General features: G+C 41.7%; 1 protein-coding gene across 3 annotated transcripts in view; it reads right to left on the bottom strand.

Moving 5' to 3' along the window:
- Positions 1–5,047, bottom strand: part of RCAN2 (regulator of calcineurin 2) — a 259,336-nt gene extending 254,289 nt beyond the window's left edge. The window contains exon 1 of one of the 3 annotated variants that reach the window (XM_007972348.3): positions 4,938–5,047. The gene's annotated coding sequence lies outside the window, so the exon portion shown is untranslated. Of the gene's footprint in view, positions 1–3,941; positions 4,077–4,238; positions 4,549–4,937 lie in introns of those variants that run through there. The other 2 variants (XM_038006143.2, XM_007972349.3) reach the window with 2 other exon arrangements.
- Between the last annotated feature and the right edge of the window lie 9,188 nt (positions 5,048–14,235).

Below are 14,235 nucleotides of genomic sequence, written 5' to 3' on the forward strand. Positions count from 1 at the left end.
ATTTTTAAGGGATTTTTGAAGTTTCCATTGAGTTTAAAGCTGCTTCCATCTTTTAAAATATTCCTCAACTAATTAATTTAACTTACAATATATGACACCTGGAGTTGGTAACAAGGGAAAAGACACAAGAACAGTGAACACTTTATAGGCAGAGGCAGAAAACTCTTCAGGAAGACAAAGCACATGTCTGTGCACAGACACACACAGAACAGAAAATCATTCTGTCCCCTCTCTATTCTATGCTATAATAATAGAATCCAGTATGACCAACCATGGCATTACTATTTCTTTATTTACAGCAATATTGGCCTCCTTATAAGCTGGCAAAAGAAGAACTGAAAACTCTGTGTTGTGGGAATGTTGACGCTCCTCTATCTCTGAGAAGGTAACCTATTAATGAATACTTGAGAGACACACATTTTGAAAGTTATTTAATGTGCTGTGTGTTTTTACACTACCAACATACATTTCTTTCTTAGATAAATAGATGATACTCAACTAAGAGGTGGCCCCTATCAAAACCATGAAGTAGGAAACTTTGTCTTCAGAAACACTCTACCTTTCCATCTCTACATTTACCCTAGGGGCAAAGGGTGGGACCTCCATTTCCTGAGCACCTTCACTGAGACAGACTTGTGCCTGGTGCCTGGTTTATAGTACCTGCTTCAATCCTCACAATAACCTCACAATATGTGCATTAATTGCCCCAGTTTCTCAGACATGAGGAAACTCTGGTACAGTTAAAGTAACATATCTAAAGAAAAGAAACTGGTAAGTGACAATGGAGATTCCTCTACTTTTGTGCCCATGCAGGCAGGGTTCTCCTTCCAGAAGCACGCTTCCCCAACCTCAGGCACTCCCATTAGGTCTGTAAAACGGATCAGTTCACACCAAGCTATTAAGGAGAAGCCACCATTTGTGTTAATCCTCTTTGAAGTATTTCTATGCTCTAAGTGATCAGACAGGTACGACCTTAACCCGAACCAATGGTTCCAGTAGCAGAGAATTTGAGAAAGCAAACAGCAAGACTTCAGAATGTCAAGACTCCCTAGAGAGCATCTAACCAACCTCTTGTTCCATGAATATACAGATTTAAAATAATGAAAGCCTGAGATGGGATGTGACTTTGCAAACATCACACAGCAAATCAGGTGTAGAGCCCAGTCAAAAGCCAGGACTCCTATCTCAGTCTAGTTCTCTTTTATGGCGTCAGCCACAATTATCCAAACCTAGGGCAAAAACATATTCCAGGATAAAAAATAATTATTTTAATGCATTAATTCACATTGGTAATTCAGAATGCTAGTCAGAGCCTGGGCTTCAATCCTAGGTGCACTTCTTACAAACTGTGTGACCTGCGCACGATATCCTCTCTTTGCCTTGGTTTCCTTGTCAGTCATCTGAGAATAACAACAGTGCCTGCCTCATAAGGTTAGTGGGAAGATCAGATGTGATAAACCATGTACAGTTCTAACTTCCTTGTGCTCAGTATGTAGTAAGCACTGAATAAATGTTAGAAATTATCATTACTATCCCTGTTACCACTAGTAGTAGTTCAAATAACTGAGTTCATAGTATCACTTTTGGGGATAAAGGTAGAAACAACTTCCTGTTATTAAGTTTGTCTCTCCTTCTTCTCTAAAAGCAGCTTTACACAGTCTCAGAAATGAAGGGAAATGAGATCAGTAGAAGGTAGGCACCAGAAATGAAGAAATTATATTTGAAAATAAAAGTGCCTACTGAACATTTTCATTTGGTTGTTCAAAATAAAAATTCTCCATCTTTCTTAAGTCTGCTCTTATTTACTCCCTAACTCAGTTAAAAGCCTGACCATCCTCTAGACATCTAAGCTTCTCCTTCCATACCACCATCCACTTGGTGACCAATGCTACTGATCCTCCCCTTGAAATGGCTCTGTATAGATCTCTTCTCTTTCCTCCAGGCCATCTAGTTCAGGCACATTTCATTTTATGAGTTTTGGGGTTTTTGTTTTGTTTTGGCCTGTGCCACTCCAATGGTCTAAAATTTCCTCATTCCTTTTTGCAACCCCACATCCTCACAACTCCAAAATCGTTTTTGCAATATGTAAGTTAGATGAAATCATTTCTACCATTAAAGGCCAGATGATTTCTCCTCCTTAGCAGGGTATATTCACAATCCAGCCTCAGTGAAACCTTTCTAGACATTCCCGTCTTCCCTCAGAACATGTAGGGGTCCTCTGAATGTGACCTTTCTGTCATGTGTGTATGCTGTTCCTTCAATGTGGAACACCCAACCCCTTCTCTAGACAACTCCTACCACCTATTGGGATCCAGACCAAATGTAAACTCTTCCAGATTCCCTCCACTCTTTCTTTTGTTGGCTCCTACTAAACTTGTTTCTATCTTCATTAAACACTCATGATGTTGAATCATTATCATTTATTTTCTTCTCTTTTTCTGCTAAATTGATTTCTGGGAGGCATGGGCCTCATCCTTTTAGCCTCTGGCACAGGACCTAGAAAGCACACAGTAGGTGCCCAACAAATAATTACTGATTCGATTGAATGGATGCTACAGAAAGTAAAATGAACAGGAAAATGAGACCTCGGACACTGTCAATGTTAGTCTCAATAAAAAGAATTTGTGATATGTATGACTATCTGCAAATGATTATGCAAGTGGTTTTTAACACGGTGATGTGCACTTGCAAATGAGAAAGCTCTCGAGTTCCCACTTCTGTCTGTTAAATGTTCATCACTGGAGAAAGAGTCATATCCTCCCAAATTTAGGTGAGTTCTGGAGGACCTGCACACATTAAGCATTTTAAGAGCTCTTAGAATCATGTAGCTTTAGATGAGAACACTTTTCCCTCACAAAATTCTATGGACTAGACTCAGGTAGTAGATGCTTAATAAATGCTGATTTGATTTGCAGCGGATTTGAAATCAAAGTGCAACTCACATTTTAGACTAATTCAACTCAATGACTGATCATAATATAATAGCTCTAAGGCTAAAGAAAATCAATGAGTATGCTGAAAAGCAGCCAAATGCTCACTCCCCTGCCTAGTTCCACCATCAGTGCTGATCTGCCTCTTGATCCTTCCCAGCTTTTGGGTATTTCCAACTTCACTGTGCCCCCAGAATGCACAGGCCGGTTAACAAGTGTTGCGTGGTGCCTTGTGATACATTTGTTCTTCGTTTTGAAGTTGATGTAATAAAGGACCATAAAGATGTGAAATTTGAGTTGCACTGTTAAAGTTGTCCTACATTTCCTAAAGTCTCCCCTCTGTATGGTAAGTGAAATTCTGGCTGAAGGGAGAGAGAAGTGTGAGTTGGAATGCTGTGATATCCCTTCATCTCCAATTGTGGAAAATTGTGGGAATGTGTATTAAAGGAATCTCAGAAACTTTTGTTTTTACTAAACTGAGACTTAAAAAAAATATTCATTTGGCAGTTGAACACCTCTATCCCACTGTAAGAAACAGGAAAGATTCAAAGCATGCACTCTGCTATAATTCATTTTGGGATAAGAGAAAGGCAGAAGTGCCTTGAAGAATAAATCATTAACTAAAAGGCAAACCGAGGCACCCTGGAAACCAGCGAGACCTGAAGGCGGCCAAGGGATCAGGCGGCTGGGATTTGCCTGTTCCCTCTAGTGACTTCTGGAGCGAAGCATCCCACAGGCAGGACGAACCCGGCACACTGCGCTCCAGTCCATTTCACTTTCAAACTTGAAGTTATTTTTAGATGACCCAAGTCCGCTAATCCCAAGCAGGACAATTCTCAGCCCGCTGCACCTCAGCGCACCTATCACCTCGCCAGCTTCTGCATTTGGAAAGAAGGGGGTCTCTCGATCTTCTTTGCTCTCTGCATCCAGTTAGCTAGCCTCTTCTAGCCCCCTCTCTAAGCCTCAGTCTCGGGGATCACAGGCGTCAACTTCGCTCCTTCACTTACGCACCTGCTGCTGCTTCCACGAAGGCGAACCCCCGGGCCACGGGCAGTGGGGAAGGGGCTCCTTGGGACCCGCGCCCCCTAGAGGGGGGTCGCGGGAGATCTCCGTCCCCACGGCCGCAGCCGGGACTGACCACAGATCTGGAGACAAACCCCACCCCCGCCGCCTCCCCCGCCCTGCACCCAGACCCGGTCCCGCGGCCAGAGCCCCGCCGCGGTCCCCCGGCACGACCCGGGGGCTGCTGTCAGCCCCGGCGGGACGGGGTGCCTGGGCGAGCCTGGCCGGCGCGGTTACATAACCGACCTGCTGGGCGTCAGCGATGCGCCGGCGGAGGCGGAGGCGGAGGCGGCGGCTGGGGCGTCCGCGGGGGCCAGCTGCTACAGCGCGCTGCGCTGCCTGCTCACCTGCCCGCCGGTGCGAGCGCGTGGGGGCGGTGCGGTGCCCGCGGGCCTGGGCGTGGGGCCGTACGCGGCGCGGCGCGCCCCGCCTCCCGCTCTCTGCGGCCGTGGGTCGGTGGGTCTCTGCGTGCTGCCCGCTCCTCCCCGCAACCTCCGCCGCCGTCACCCGGGACAAAGCGGCTCCAGGGAGGGGCTGAGCCGGAGGCTCTCGCAGGAGCCGGCGGAGATGGGCGCGTCCCCAGCTCCGACTCATCGGGCCAACCTCCAATCAGACCCAGGGAAACCGAAAGCCCCTGTCTGGCCTCCTCTCATCTCCTCCCTCCTGACCCGGTGCCCTCCCCCGTCCCCCACCCACCGCACCTCCGGGGCTCTCACCCTGCCCTCAGCCCCGCACCCCCTCCTTTCCACTTCAGGTGCCCGGGAAGGCGCAGGAGCCTCGGGGGACCTGACGTGGGAGCCTGGCCGCAGGAGTCCCGGCCTCAGCGGGGAGAGGCTCCTCGGGGTCCCATACTAAGCTGAGGGTGAGGGGGCAGCGACAGCCCAGAAGAAATGGGCAGAGAAGCAAACTGTGGTTGGGGAGTACTGGGAGAAAGACTCTTCTTACCAGATGTCTGAGCTCCCCGACTCTGGCTAACTGAGGAAATGTCGGGGAGCCCCTGGTTGGTTCCCCCGAGCTTCTGCACTTGGTGGGCGCTGGCGCCCTCTGGCTGGAGTCCTGCGCCCGGCCCAGCCCAGGCCGCTGAAGGTGCCCTGCGCGGGCTTCACAGCTTTGCCAGGATTTGCAGCCATCAGACCTGAGGACAGAAGGGCTGGGGCTGCAAGGACTTCTATTGTGTGAGAGCCGTGACACAGTGAGTGGGAGGTTGGTATCCTATAGCAAACGGGACTGAAGGTGAAGCGGAGTGTAGGGTAGATCTGTTGCTCAACAAAGTTAACCCCACTAGAAGTCTCTGCTTTACGGAATAAAGCAGTTCAAATGGGCGAGGAAGCCTGTGGCTTACGGGTGACACACATAGGAACAGGACTGAGTCTCATGGCAAGAGAATGTGAATTATGCAAAAGATCATAATAGGGAGAGTGTGGGAAATTAAAGGAAGGGGGTATGCAGATCAACCCGAGGGAGGGAATCGATAACATTTAAATCAGATTTGTGTTCTGTCATCTTTCTAATTGCTACATAAATAAGCCGTTTTCTTTTTGCTTTTTATGCCTTTTGATTTTCTGATAACAATATTATGATTGCACTGAAGCAGTCCATAAGCTGCACAACTATTCTTCACTTACCCAGACACTACGTTGTTTTTTTCCAAAGTTGACATAGAATCACGTTTTTTTTTTTTTTTTCCAACAAAAAATGGTAGACATTGGCTCTTCTCTCCGATTAACCTGCATTAATATAAACACAATTTCAGAATTGAAAATGACCTTAGGCTTCCCCTCGTCCAGCCTTCCCCTGGATGCATACATCTGTAAATAGTCGTTGATTTAGATAATTGCCATTTGGGATAGAATTGTCTGAAAGGGCATTCTTAAGTTGAGCAAAAATTTGTCTCCCTTGAATTATCAGTTCTCGCTTACTTTTTGAAGTCAAACAAAGCAAGTCAAATTCCTCTTCTATCTTTAAAATATGTAAAAAATAGCTAGCACGTCTAATGCACTCCAGGATCCCCTTTCTTTCCAAGTAAAGCATCCCCAACCCTTTAAACAAAATCTCACTTATTAGGGAGTACTTCCTAGAATCTTCGCCAAACTAATGACTTTCATCTTAACAGGGCCTTTTCATTAGTTTGTGAATATACATTTACAAATAAAATTTTCAGCTTATAGAAGCAATATATTCATTGTAGAAATTTTGAAAAGTTGGAAAAACACAGGTTTTAATGTGATAACTAAATGAGGTAATACATGTAAAACACCTAAGCACAGTGCCTGGCACAGGGTGATACTCAACATATGTTAGTTGTTACCAAAATCAACATGGCCATTTTCCTAACACCAAATATAGATATTGTTACTCTTCTAGATGCTTTTTCTGAGTTCTCACAGCCACGTATTCCCCCTTCTACTGCTAAGAGAAATTCTGTGTTTGTCAGCTTGTGTGAAGAATGAAGCATAATCAATGAGGGACAAAAATGAAAAGTGACCAAATAGCCTCTTTTTGTTCACCTTGAGAAGAACAAAATGTTACTAGCAAAACAAATGTTAATGGCAAGAAAAAAATACAGAGAGAAAAAGAGTTTATGGGATGAGGTCTGAGTTCGAAGAGGGTTTTGGAGAGCAGAAGGAGTGAGGCTAAAGGGTAGCTAATGTTAAGAATGGTGGTAAATAAGGTTAGAATTTTGGTTTGCTAACATTTATTGAGCATTTAGTATATGCCACACTCCATACCAATGAATTTTTATATATTCATTTCACTTTCGTGGAAACTCTATTAGATAGGTACTATAATTAGCCTATAGTAAAGAAAACACAGAAAAATTAAATAAATGACTTGCTGAAGCTAACAAGTGGAAAGCTGAATTCACACGTAGACAACCTGGCTTTGGAGTCCCCACTAGGCTGCCTCTCAGTGGTTGTACATGACATTATAAATATAAACTTTTAGGTTCACAGAAAAGTTGAGCAGAAAGAACAGAAAGCTCCCATATACTGCCTGCCCCCACATATGCATAGTGACTATCAAAGTTCGACACAGGAGTAATACAATGAATACAGCTACATGAACACAACATTATCAACCAAAGTCCATAGTTTACAGATTCACTCTTGGTGGTGTACTTTTTTGAGTTTGAACAAGAGTATAATGACCTAAATCCACCATTACAGTTTCACACAGAATAGCTTCACTGCCCTAAACATCCTCTGTGCTCTGCCTATTCATCCCATCCTCCCCACTAAGCTCTGGCAACCACTGAATTTCTAATTATCCCCATAGTTTTGCCTTTTCCAGAATGTCATATAGGTGAATGTCATTTCAGATTGGCTTCTTTCACTTAATATGCATGTAAGTTTCCCTGTCTTTTCATGGCTCAAATAACTCATTTCTTTTTAGCACTAAATAATATTTCATTGTCTGGATATACCACAGTTTATTTGTTCATTCACCTGTTGGAGGACAACTTGATTGCTTCCAAGTTTTGACAATTATTAAAAAGTTACTCTAAGTATCCATGTGCAAGTTTTTGTGTGAATGTAAGCTTTTAGCTTGTTTGGGTAAATATCAAGGAGTGTGATTGATAGATCATATAGTAGGTTTAATTTTGTAAGAAACTAACAAACTCTGCTGAAGGGGCTATACCATTTTGCATTGCCACCAGCAATGAATGAGACTTCCTGTTACTCCACATCCTCACCAGCATTTGGTGTTGACAGTGTTTGGGATTTTCACCATTCTAATGGGCATTTCATTATTTTGATTTGTAGCTGCCTATTGACATGATGTTGAGAATTTTTATATGCTTATTTGCCATTTGTCAAATTTATATGCTTAAAGCCATTTGCAATGCCTTATTTGCCATCTTCTTTGGTGAGGCGTCAGTTCAGATCTTTTGCCCATTTTTAAAATCAGATTATTTTCTTATCGTTGTTTTTCTTGTTTTCTGTTGTTAAGAGTTATTTTTGTATTTTGAATAAGAGTTCTTTGTTAGATATGTCTTTTATGAATATTTTCTCCTGCCTGGTACTTGTCTTCTCATTCTCTTGACAGTGTCTTTTGCAGAGCAATTTTTATTTATTTATTTATTTTTTTTTTGAAATGGAGTCTCTCTCTGTCACCCAGGCTGGAGTGCAGTGGCGCGATCTTGGTTCTCTGAACTTCCACCTCCTGGGTTCAAGCAATTCTTCTGCCTTAGCCTCCCGAGTAGTTGGGACTACAGGCGCCCACCACCATGCCCAGCTATTTTTTTGTATTTTTAGTAATAACGGTGTTTCACCATATTGGCCAGGCTGGTCTCGAACTCCTGACCTCGTGATCTGCCCACCTCGGCCTCCCAAAGTGCTGGGATTACAGGCGTAAGCCACCGCGCTTGGCCTGCTTTTCTTTTTAATAAAGTCCAGCTTATCAAGTTTTTGTAGATTTTACCTTTTGCACTGTTTCTAAAAAGTTATCACCAAACCCAAGGTTATCTAGATTTTCTTCCATGTTATCTTCTAGGAGTTTTATGGTTTAGAATTTTACATCGAGGTCTATTATCTATTGTGAGTTAATTTTTGTGAAGGTTATAAGGTCTGTGCCTAGAATCTCTTTTTTTCTTTCATGTGGGTATCCTCTTGTTCCAGCACTATATATCGAAAAGATTATCTCTTCTCTGTTGAATCATGTTTGGGCCTTCATCAAAGATAAGTTAACTATGTATTTGTATGGGTCTATTTCTGGGCTCTGTATACTGTTCCACTGATGTATTTTTCCTTTCACTCAGACCACACTCTCTTGATTACTGTAGCTTTACGATAAATCTTAAAGTCAAGTTGGTTTGGTCCTTTGACATTGTTCTCCTTCAATATTTTGTTGACTACTCTAGATCTTTTGCCTTTCCATATAAACTCTAGAATCATTTTGTCAACATCCAGAAAATAATGCAGTTTAGACTAGGATGCCATTTAATCTACAGGTCAAGGTGGGAATAACTGACATCTTGACCACACTGAGTCTTCCTATACATAAATATGGAATATCCCTCCATTTATTTAGTTCCTCTCTGATTCCTTTTATTAGAGCTTTGTAGGTTCACTCACAGAGATATTGTAAATATTTTATTGACTTTATGCTTAAGTATTTAATTTTTTTGGCTTTTGCTCATGTTTTAATTGGTCTGTCTTTTTTGTGTAGGGTTGTAAGAGTCCTTTAAGAATTTTGGATATTAACTTCTTCTCAAATATATGATTTACAAATATTTTCTCTCATTCTGTGAGTTATCTTTTCCCTTTCATACATATTGTATACATATGTATGTATATAAATTTACTTCTTTATTTCTATGTTTACTTTTATATATTGAAAATCATGAGTTTGCAACAATCCCGCAATTCCAATCCAACACCATAGGGTTTATTCTTGTTTTTCTCCTTTTCCAATGTATATCTCTTTTCTCTAACAATGGGAAAACATGGCTCCTATAATCCTCAATAAATCTATTTTTCCAATCTTTTTTTGGGCGAGTGCCTACTCAGACACCCTCTTTGTACAAGCCTCGACTCCTACTGTGCCATCCTTTCTCTGATGACCTCCTCTCCCCTGCCCAACCCATATAATGCTGTCTTCCTGCAAGAGAAAGAAGAGAAAAGAGATGAGAGAAGAGACTTTAAGTAAATAATAGGGCCAGGGATGGTGGCCCACACCTGTAATCCAGCACTTTAGGAGGCTGAGGTGGGCAGATCACTTGAGCTCAGGAGTTCAAGACCAGCCTAAGCATCATGGCAAAACCATGTCTTTACAAAAATACAAAAATTAGTCGGGCATGGTGGTGTGTGCCTATAGTCCTAGTTACTTGGGAGGCCGAGGTGAGAGGATCACTTGAGCCCAGGAGGTTGAGGCTGCAGTGAGCCAAGATCATGGCACTGCACTCCAGCCTGGGTAATAAAGCAAGACCTTGTCTCTAAATAAATAAATAAATAAATAAATAAAACGAATGTGTATGTGATCAGAGGAGGGTAAAATGGATCCATCACATCCATTCTCCTGAGTACTATTTCCATTAATTCCTCTTAAGTGCCTATATAGTTATTTTGCTGTCATATCACTCAGTTGATTCATGTTGAATTTACTTTCAACTATAATCCCTCAGTGTTTTAAATACTTCGCTGCACAACAATAGACCTCTCCCAATACTCACCTCATATTCTCTATCTGCAGAGTAGAATTTTTAAACAAAACGTTCTTGTTAGAATGATCCTATAATTTCACAAGCTGAGATCATTCAGAGCTTAATTTTTGCCTTCAGTGTGTTAAGTATCTGTTATCCCATCCAGATTTGTGTCATTGGCAAATTTTCTAAGTATGCTGTCTACACCCTTATTTAAGTCAGTGATAAAACTGAATGAGGTTAGAGCCCGGGGACCACTACTTGAGACCTCCATCATTGTTAGTGATTGTCAAAGGACACACAAAGGTCATGCTCATTTTGAACAGTCAGAATCTGGGGACTGTCCCACAATATATATTTCCTCCTGTGATTCTAATGTGCTTCCATGGTATCCATATTTCTTTTCCTTTTCCCTTCTACTCTGAGTTGGATCGAAATGCTTTTGTAATTGACATTATTAATATAAGAACATCCTATATCTTAGGTCTATGGGGGAAAATAGGTTGAGAATTATCACTCTATTAAATTAGAATTCTTTATACATAATTCAAGTAACTGAAGAGAATTAAAATACGTATGTGTCGGCTGGGCGCAGTAGCTCACGCCTATAATCCCATCTCTTTGGGAGGCCGAGGTGGGCGGATCACGATGTCAAGAGATGGAGATCATCCAGGCCAACATGGTGAAACCCCATCTCTACTAAAAATACAAAAATTAGCTGGGCATGGTGGCACATGCTCATAATCCCACCTACTTGGGAGGCTGAGGCAGTAGAATCACTTGAACCTGGGAGGCGGAGGCTGCAGTGAGCTGAGCTAGCGCCATTGCACTCCAGCCTGGGCAACAGAGAGAGACTCCGTAAAAAAATAAAAATAAAAAATAAAAAATAAAAAAAAGTACTTGTCCTTATGTGCCAAACATTCATTTATTCATTGAACAAACATTTGCTGAGAATCCACTAATCCACTATGTGTTAGGTACTGCTATAGGTGCTAGGGATATAGCAATGAATAAGACAACATGCTTGCTCTTACAGAGCTTAGAATTTTGAGTGAAATATATCCCTTGTAGGTTTGCCTGCTTCGTTGTTCTTGACTTAGAGAAAATTCAATTCACCAAGTGTAGGCTTTATTAAAAGTCACTTATGATCCTTGAAAGATTTCATATTTTCCAAAGATCCATACTCAGATATTCAAAGAAATGACTCTAGACTATTTGCTTCCACACTAGGAAAAATTATAAAGTTTGAATTTGTGAGGAAATGTGCAGATTATCTAGCACTATAACTAGAAATAATCACAACAATATTAAACATGCTTTTTGAGTGGTTGCTCAATCACTGTTCTCTGCAGTTTATACATATAAATTAATGTAATCCTCATAATTCCTGATGAGATAGGTACAATTATTATTTCCACTTTACAGATCCAGAAACCAAGACACAAATAGATTGCCCAGCCCTGGTAAGTTGAGTCAGAGTGGACCCTAAGTACCCTGGTTTGAGACCATAGGTTCTCCTGTATATAAAAAAAACAGCCATTTTTAGTGACCACGACGAGTGAATTAAGCCTTCCTTTTCAGTGTTCCTGTAGTACTTTTAAAAACATGCTTCTACGCAATACATGTCACATTATATTATTTGCAAACTACTTAAGGAATAGAGCTAGCAATTTATCCTAATATCATGCATAGAGCAGGTTTTCAATAAATGTTTAATGGATGATAGATAATTTAGGCTTAGAAAACATGCCTTTTCCAAGGTCAAAGTGATGGTTCGTGGAAAACTCAGACTAAAAACCCCCCAGTCTTGTGAGTTTCAATCAAGTAGCTGTTCTTTTTTCCTGCATCAAGCTGGCCCACATTTACTACTGGAAAAGTACCATGTAGCATATCTACACTTCAGAATATTCCTTATAGATTTAGATGTGTTGTAATGTTATATGAGAAAGATACATTTTTAATGCAACAGTTCCACGCCTTATAGTGGCAAAAATAAAAATGGGCTGGGTTTAAAATTAAAATAAACTGGAGCAGTCCAGATTTCTGCTCTGAAAGTAGAGGCTGTCATGTATATTTATTCTAGGTTTACAATATTTCATGTCAAGTTGTGAAATTGAAAAGGAGGGAAGAAGCACTTCTCAAAACATTCAAGTTAATTTGTTTTAGTTTTTCTTGGTAGCATTCAGAGCAGAGTAGAGAGGTGAGGAGGGCTCACTGAGTCGGGGAACATGGTGAGTGATCCTATGGACAAGTTTTGGTTGCTCTCAATTGCTCTAAAGACTTTCGTGGGCTGGGGGGGGGGGGGTGGGAGTGGGAAAATAACCCACATACTCATTGAAAAAATAAGGTCAAAATGACTGAGTCTATCTCTAATAGCTCAAGAATTTCTAGTGTCAATATCCTCCAGCCAAAGGCCATCAAGAAAACACCTGCAGTTGAGTAGTTTGGGTTTATTGCTCATTGTAATGAGAGTAAACACACACCGTGGAGCTAGTAGGGTATCACACAGGAAGAGGATGTTAGAAAGGATTTACAGGATTTGAACTTAAGTGATTTTCTGGAGAGTTCAAGGAAGCAGTGCTTTGCTCTGGATTAGATGCTGTAGAAAGCAGGGGTAATTCTTTGCTAAGTATGTTAATAAATCTTATCTATAAGGCAGGCAGGATGAAGTAAGGCTAAAACTATTATTGGGAGTGATGCCGCAGTCAGTGGGCTTTCTGTCTATAAATTCTACCCACCAAAGTACTTTCTCCTATTATGTGATTTCTCTCCACCTCCAGCCTCCTCCTACTTCTTCAATTTTGATGTAACGGTAAGAGCAGTTCTCCTCCTTGTGACTCTCCCTGTTCCTTTTATCATGACACATCCATATTATTGTTCAGATGCCAGAGGAAAACTGCCTGTCCCTGATTTCTCTTTTTCCTTTTGTTGCCACATGTCATACCCCAAGGAGTCAAACTTGCCTTCATAGTGGCCCCAGGATGAAAGCCACTGCCGCCCATATTGGACCTTCCTTGGGTTTGGTGTGTCTGGAGTGTGTAAAGTTGTACAAAGTGCTGGTAGAATGAGACGCATGAAAACAGCCACAGGGCAGCTAAGTTATCTGCATTTCTTACACAGACACAGGCATGCACAGTGAACTGCAATTCAGGAATTATCTGTTAAACTAAAACTCATTAATTATTTGGTTTACCCAAAAGGAGAAAAATAACAAAAACAAAAAGATGGGTGGGATGTGTTTTGTTTTTAATATTCTTCTGACAGTTTCTAGAGTAAAAAAAAAAATGTACGTAAATAAGTTTTTGTTTCTAGTTCATAGTGTGGAAAATACTTATAGAGAGATAACATTCTTAGACAATATTCTAAGCCTCCCGATGCTGTATTTTTTAAAGTCTACGAATAAAAGCAATGTGCACTTGGGGATTGGAGAAGATGAGTATGCAGATGCTGATAGGCAATTCCAGGTGTGATCATGGATCCAATCCACAGGTCCCACCACAGGGGTCTGGACAACTGAGCACCCACAGGTGCCTGTGACTCAGTGGTGTGGGTTGATTTTCCAAAGAAGAAACACTGATATATTGGGGCCATCAACATTGAGGCATGAGTCAGATTTCTCCAGGGTTTGACACATTGACAGAATACTCTGATAACTTAATTTCAGCGAAGGTGCTAATGGCTGATAATAGGATCTCTGGTTACTCTCAGATAACATCTACACTTAAATGGGACAAGGCTCTCTACAGTCTGGTGGCCACAGTCCATCCTGTCTCTCTGTCAGTTTCTCTGTCTTCTGTCCCCTGCTTTCACTTCCATGCCATGCACTGACATTTCCTTCTGCCTGGGAAATTTTTAGAAATGCAAATTCTCAGTTCCACCCTATATCTATTGAATCAGAAACTCGGGGTGGTGACCCAGAAACGTGTGTTAATTAACAAGAGTTCCAGGAGATTCTGATGCATGCCGAAGCTTGAGGTCACTTTTCTAAGCACCTGAGCTACATCAGCACATTTAATCTTCATGGCAGCCCTCTGAGGTAGGTACTAAGATTGCCCCATTTTACAGATGAGAAAACTGAGACACAGAAAGTTAAGCAACTTG

Source organism: Chlorocebus sabaeus, chromosome 17, assembly GCF_047675955.1.
Source record: "Chlorocebus sabaeus isolate Y175 chromosome 17, mChlSab1.0.hap1, whole genome shotgun sequence".
In the NCBI taxonomy this organism is placed as follows: domain Eukaryota; kingdom Metazoa; phylum Chordata; class Mammalia; order Primates; family Cercopithecidae; genus Chlorocebus; species Chlorocebus sabaeus.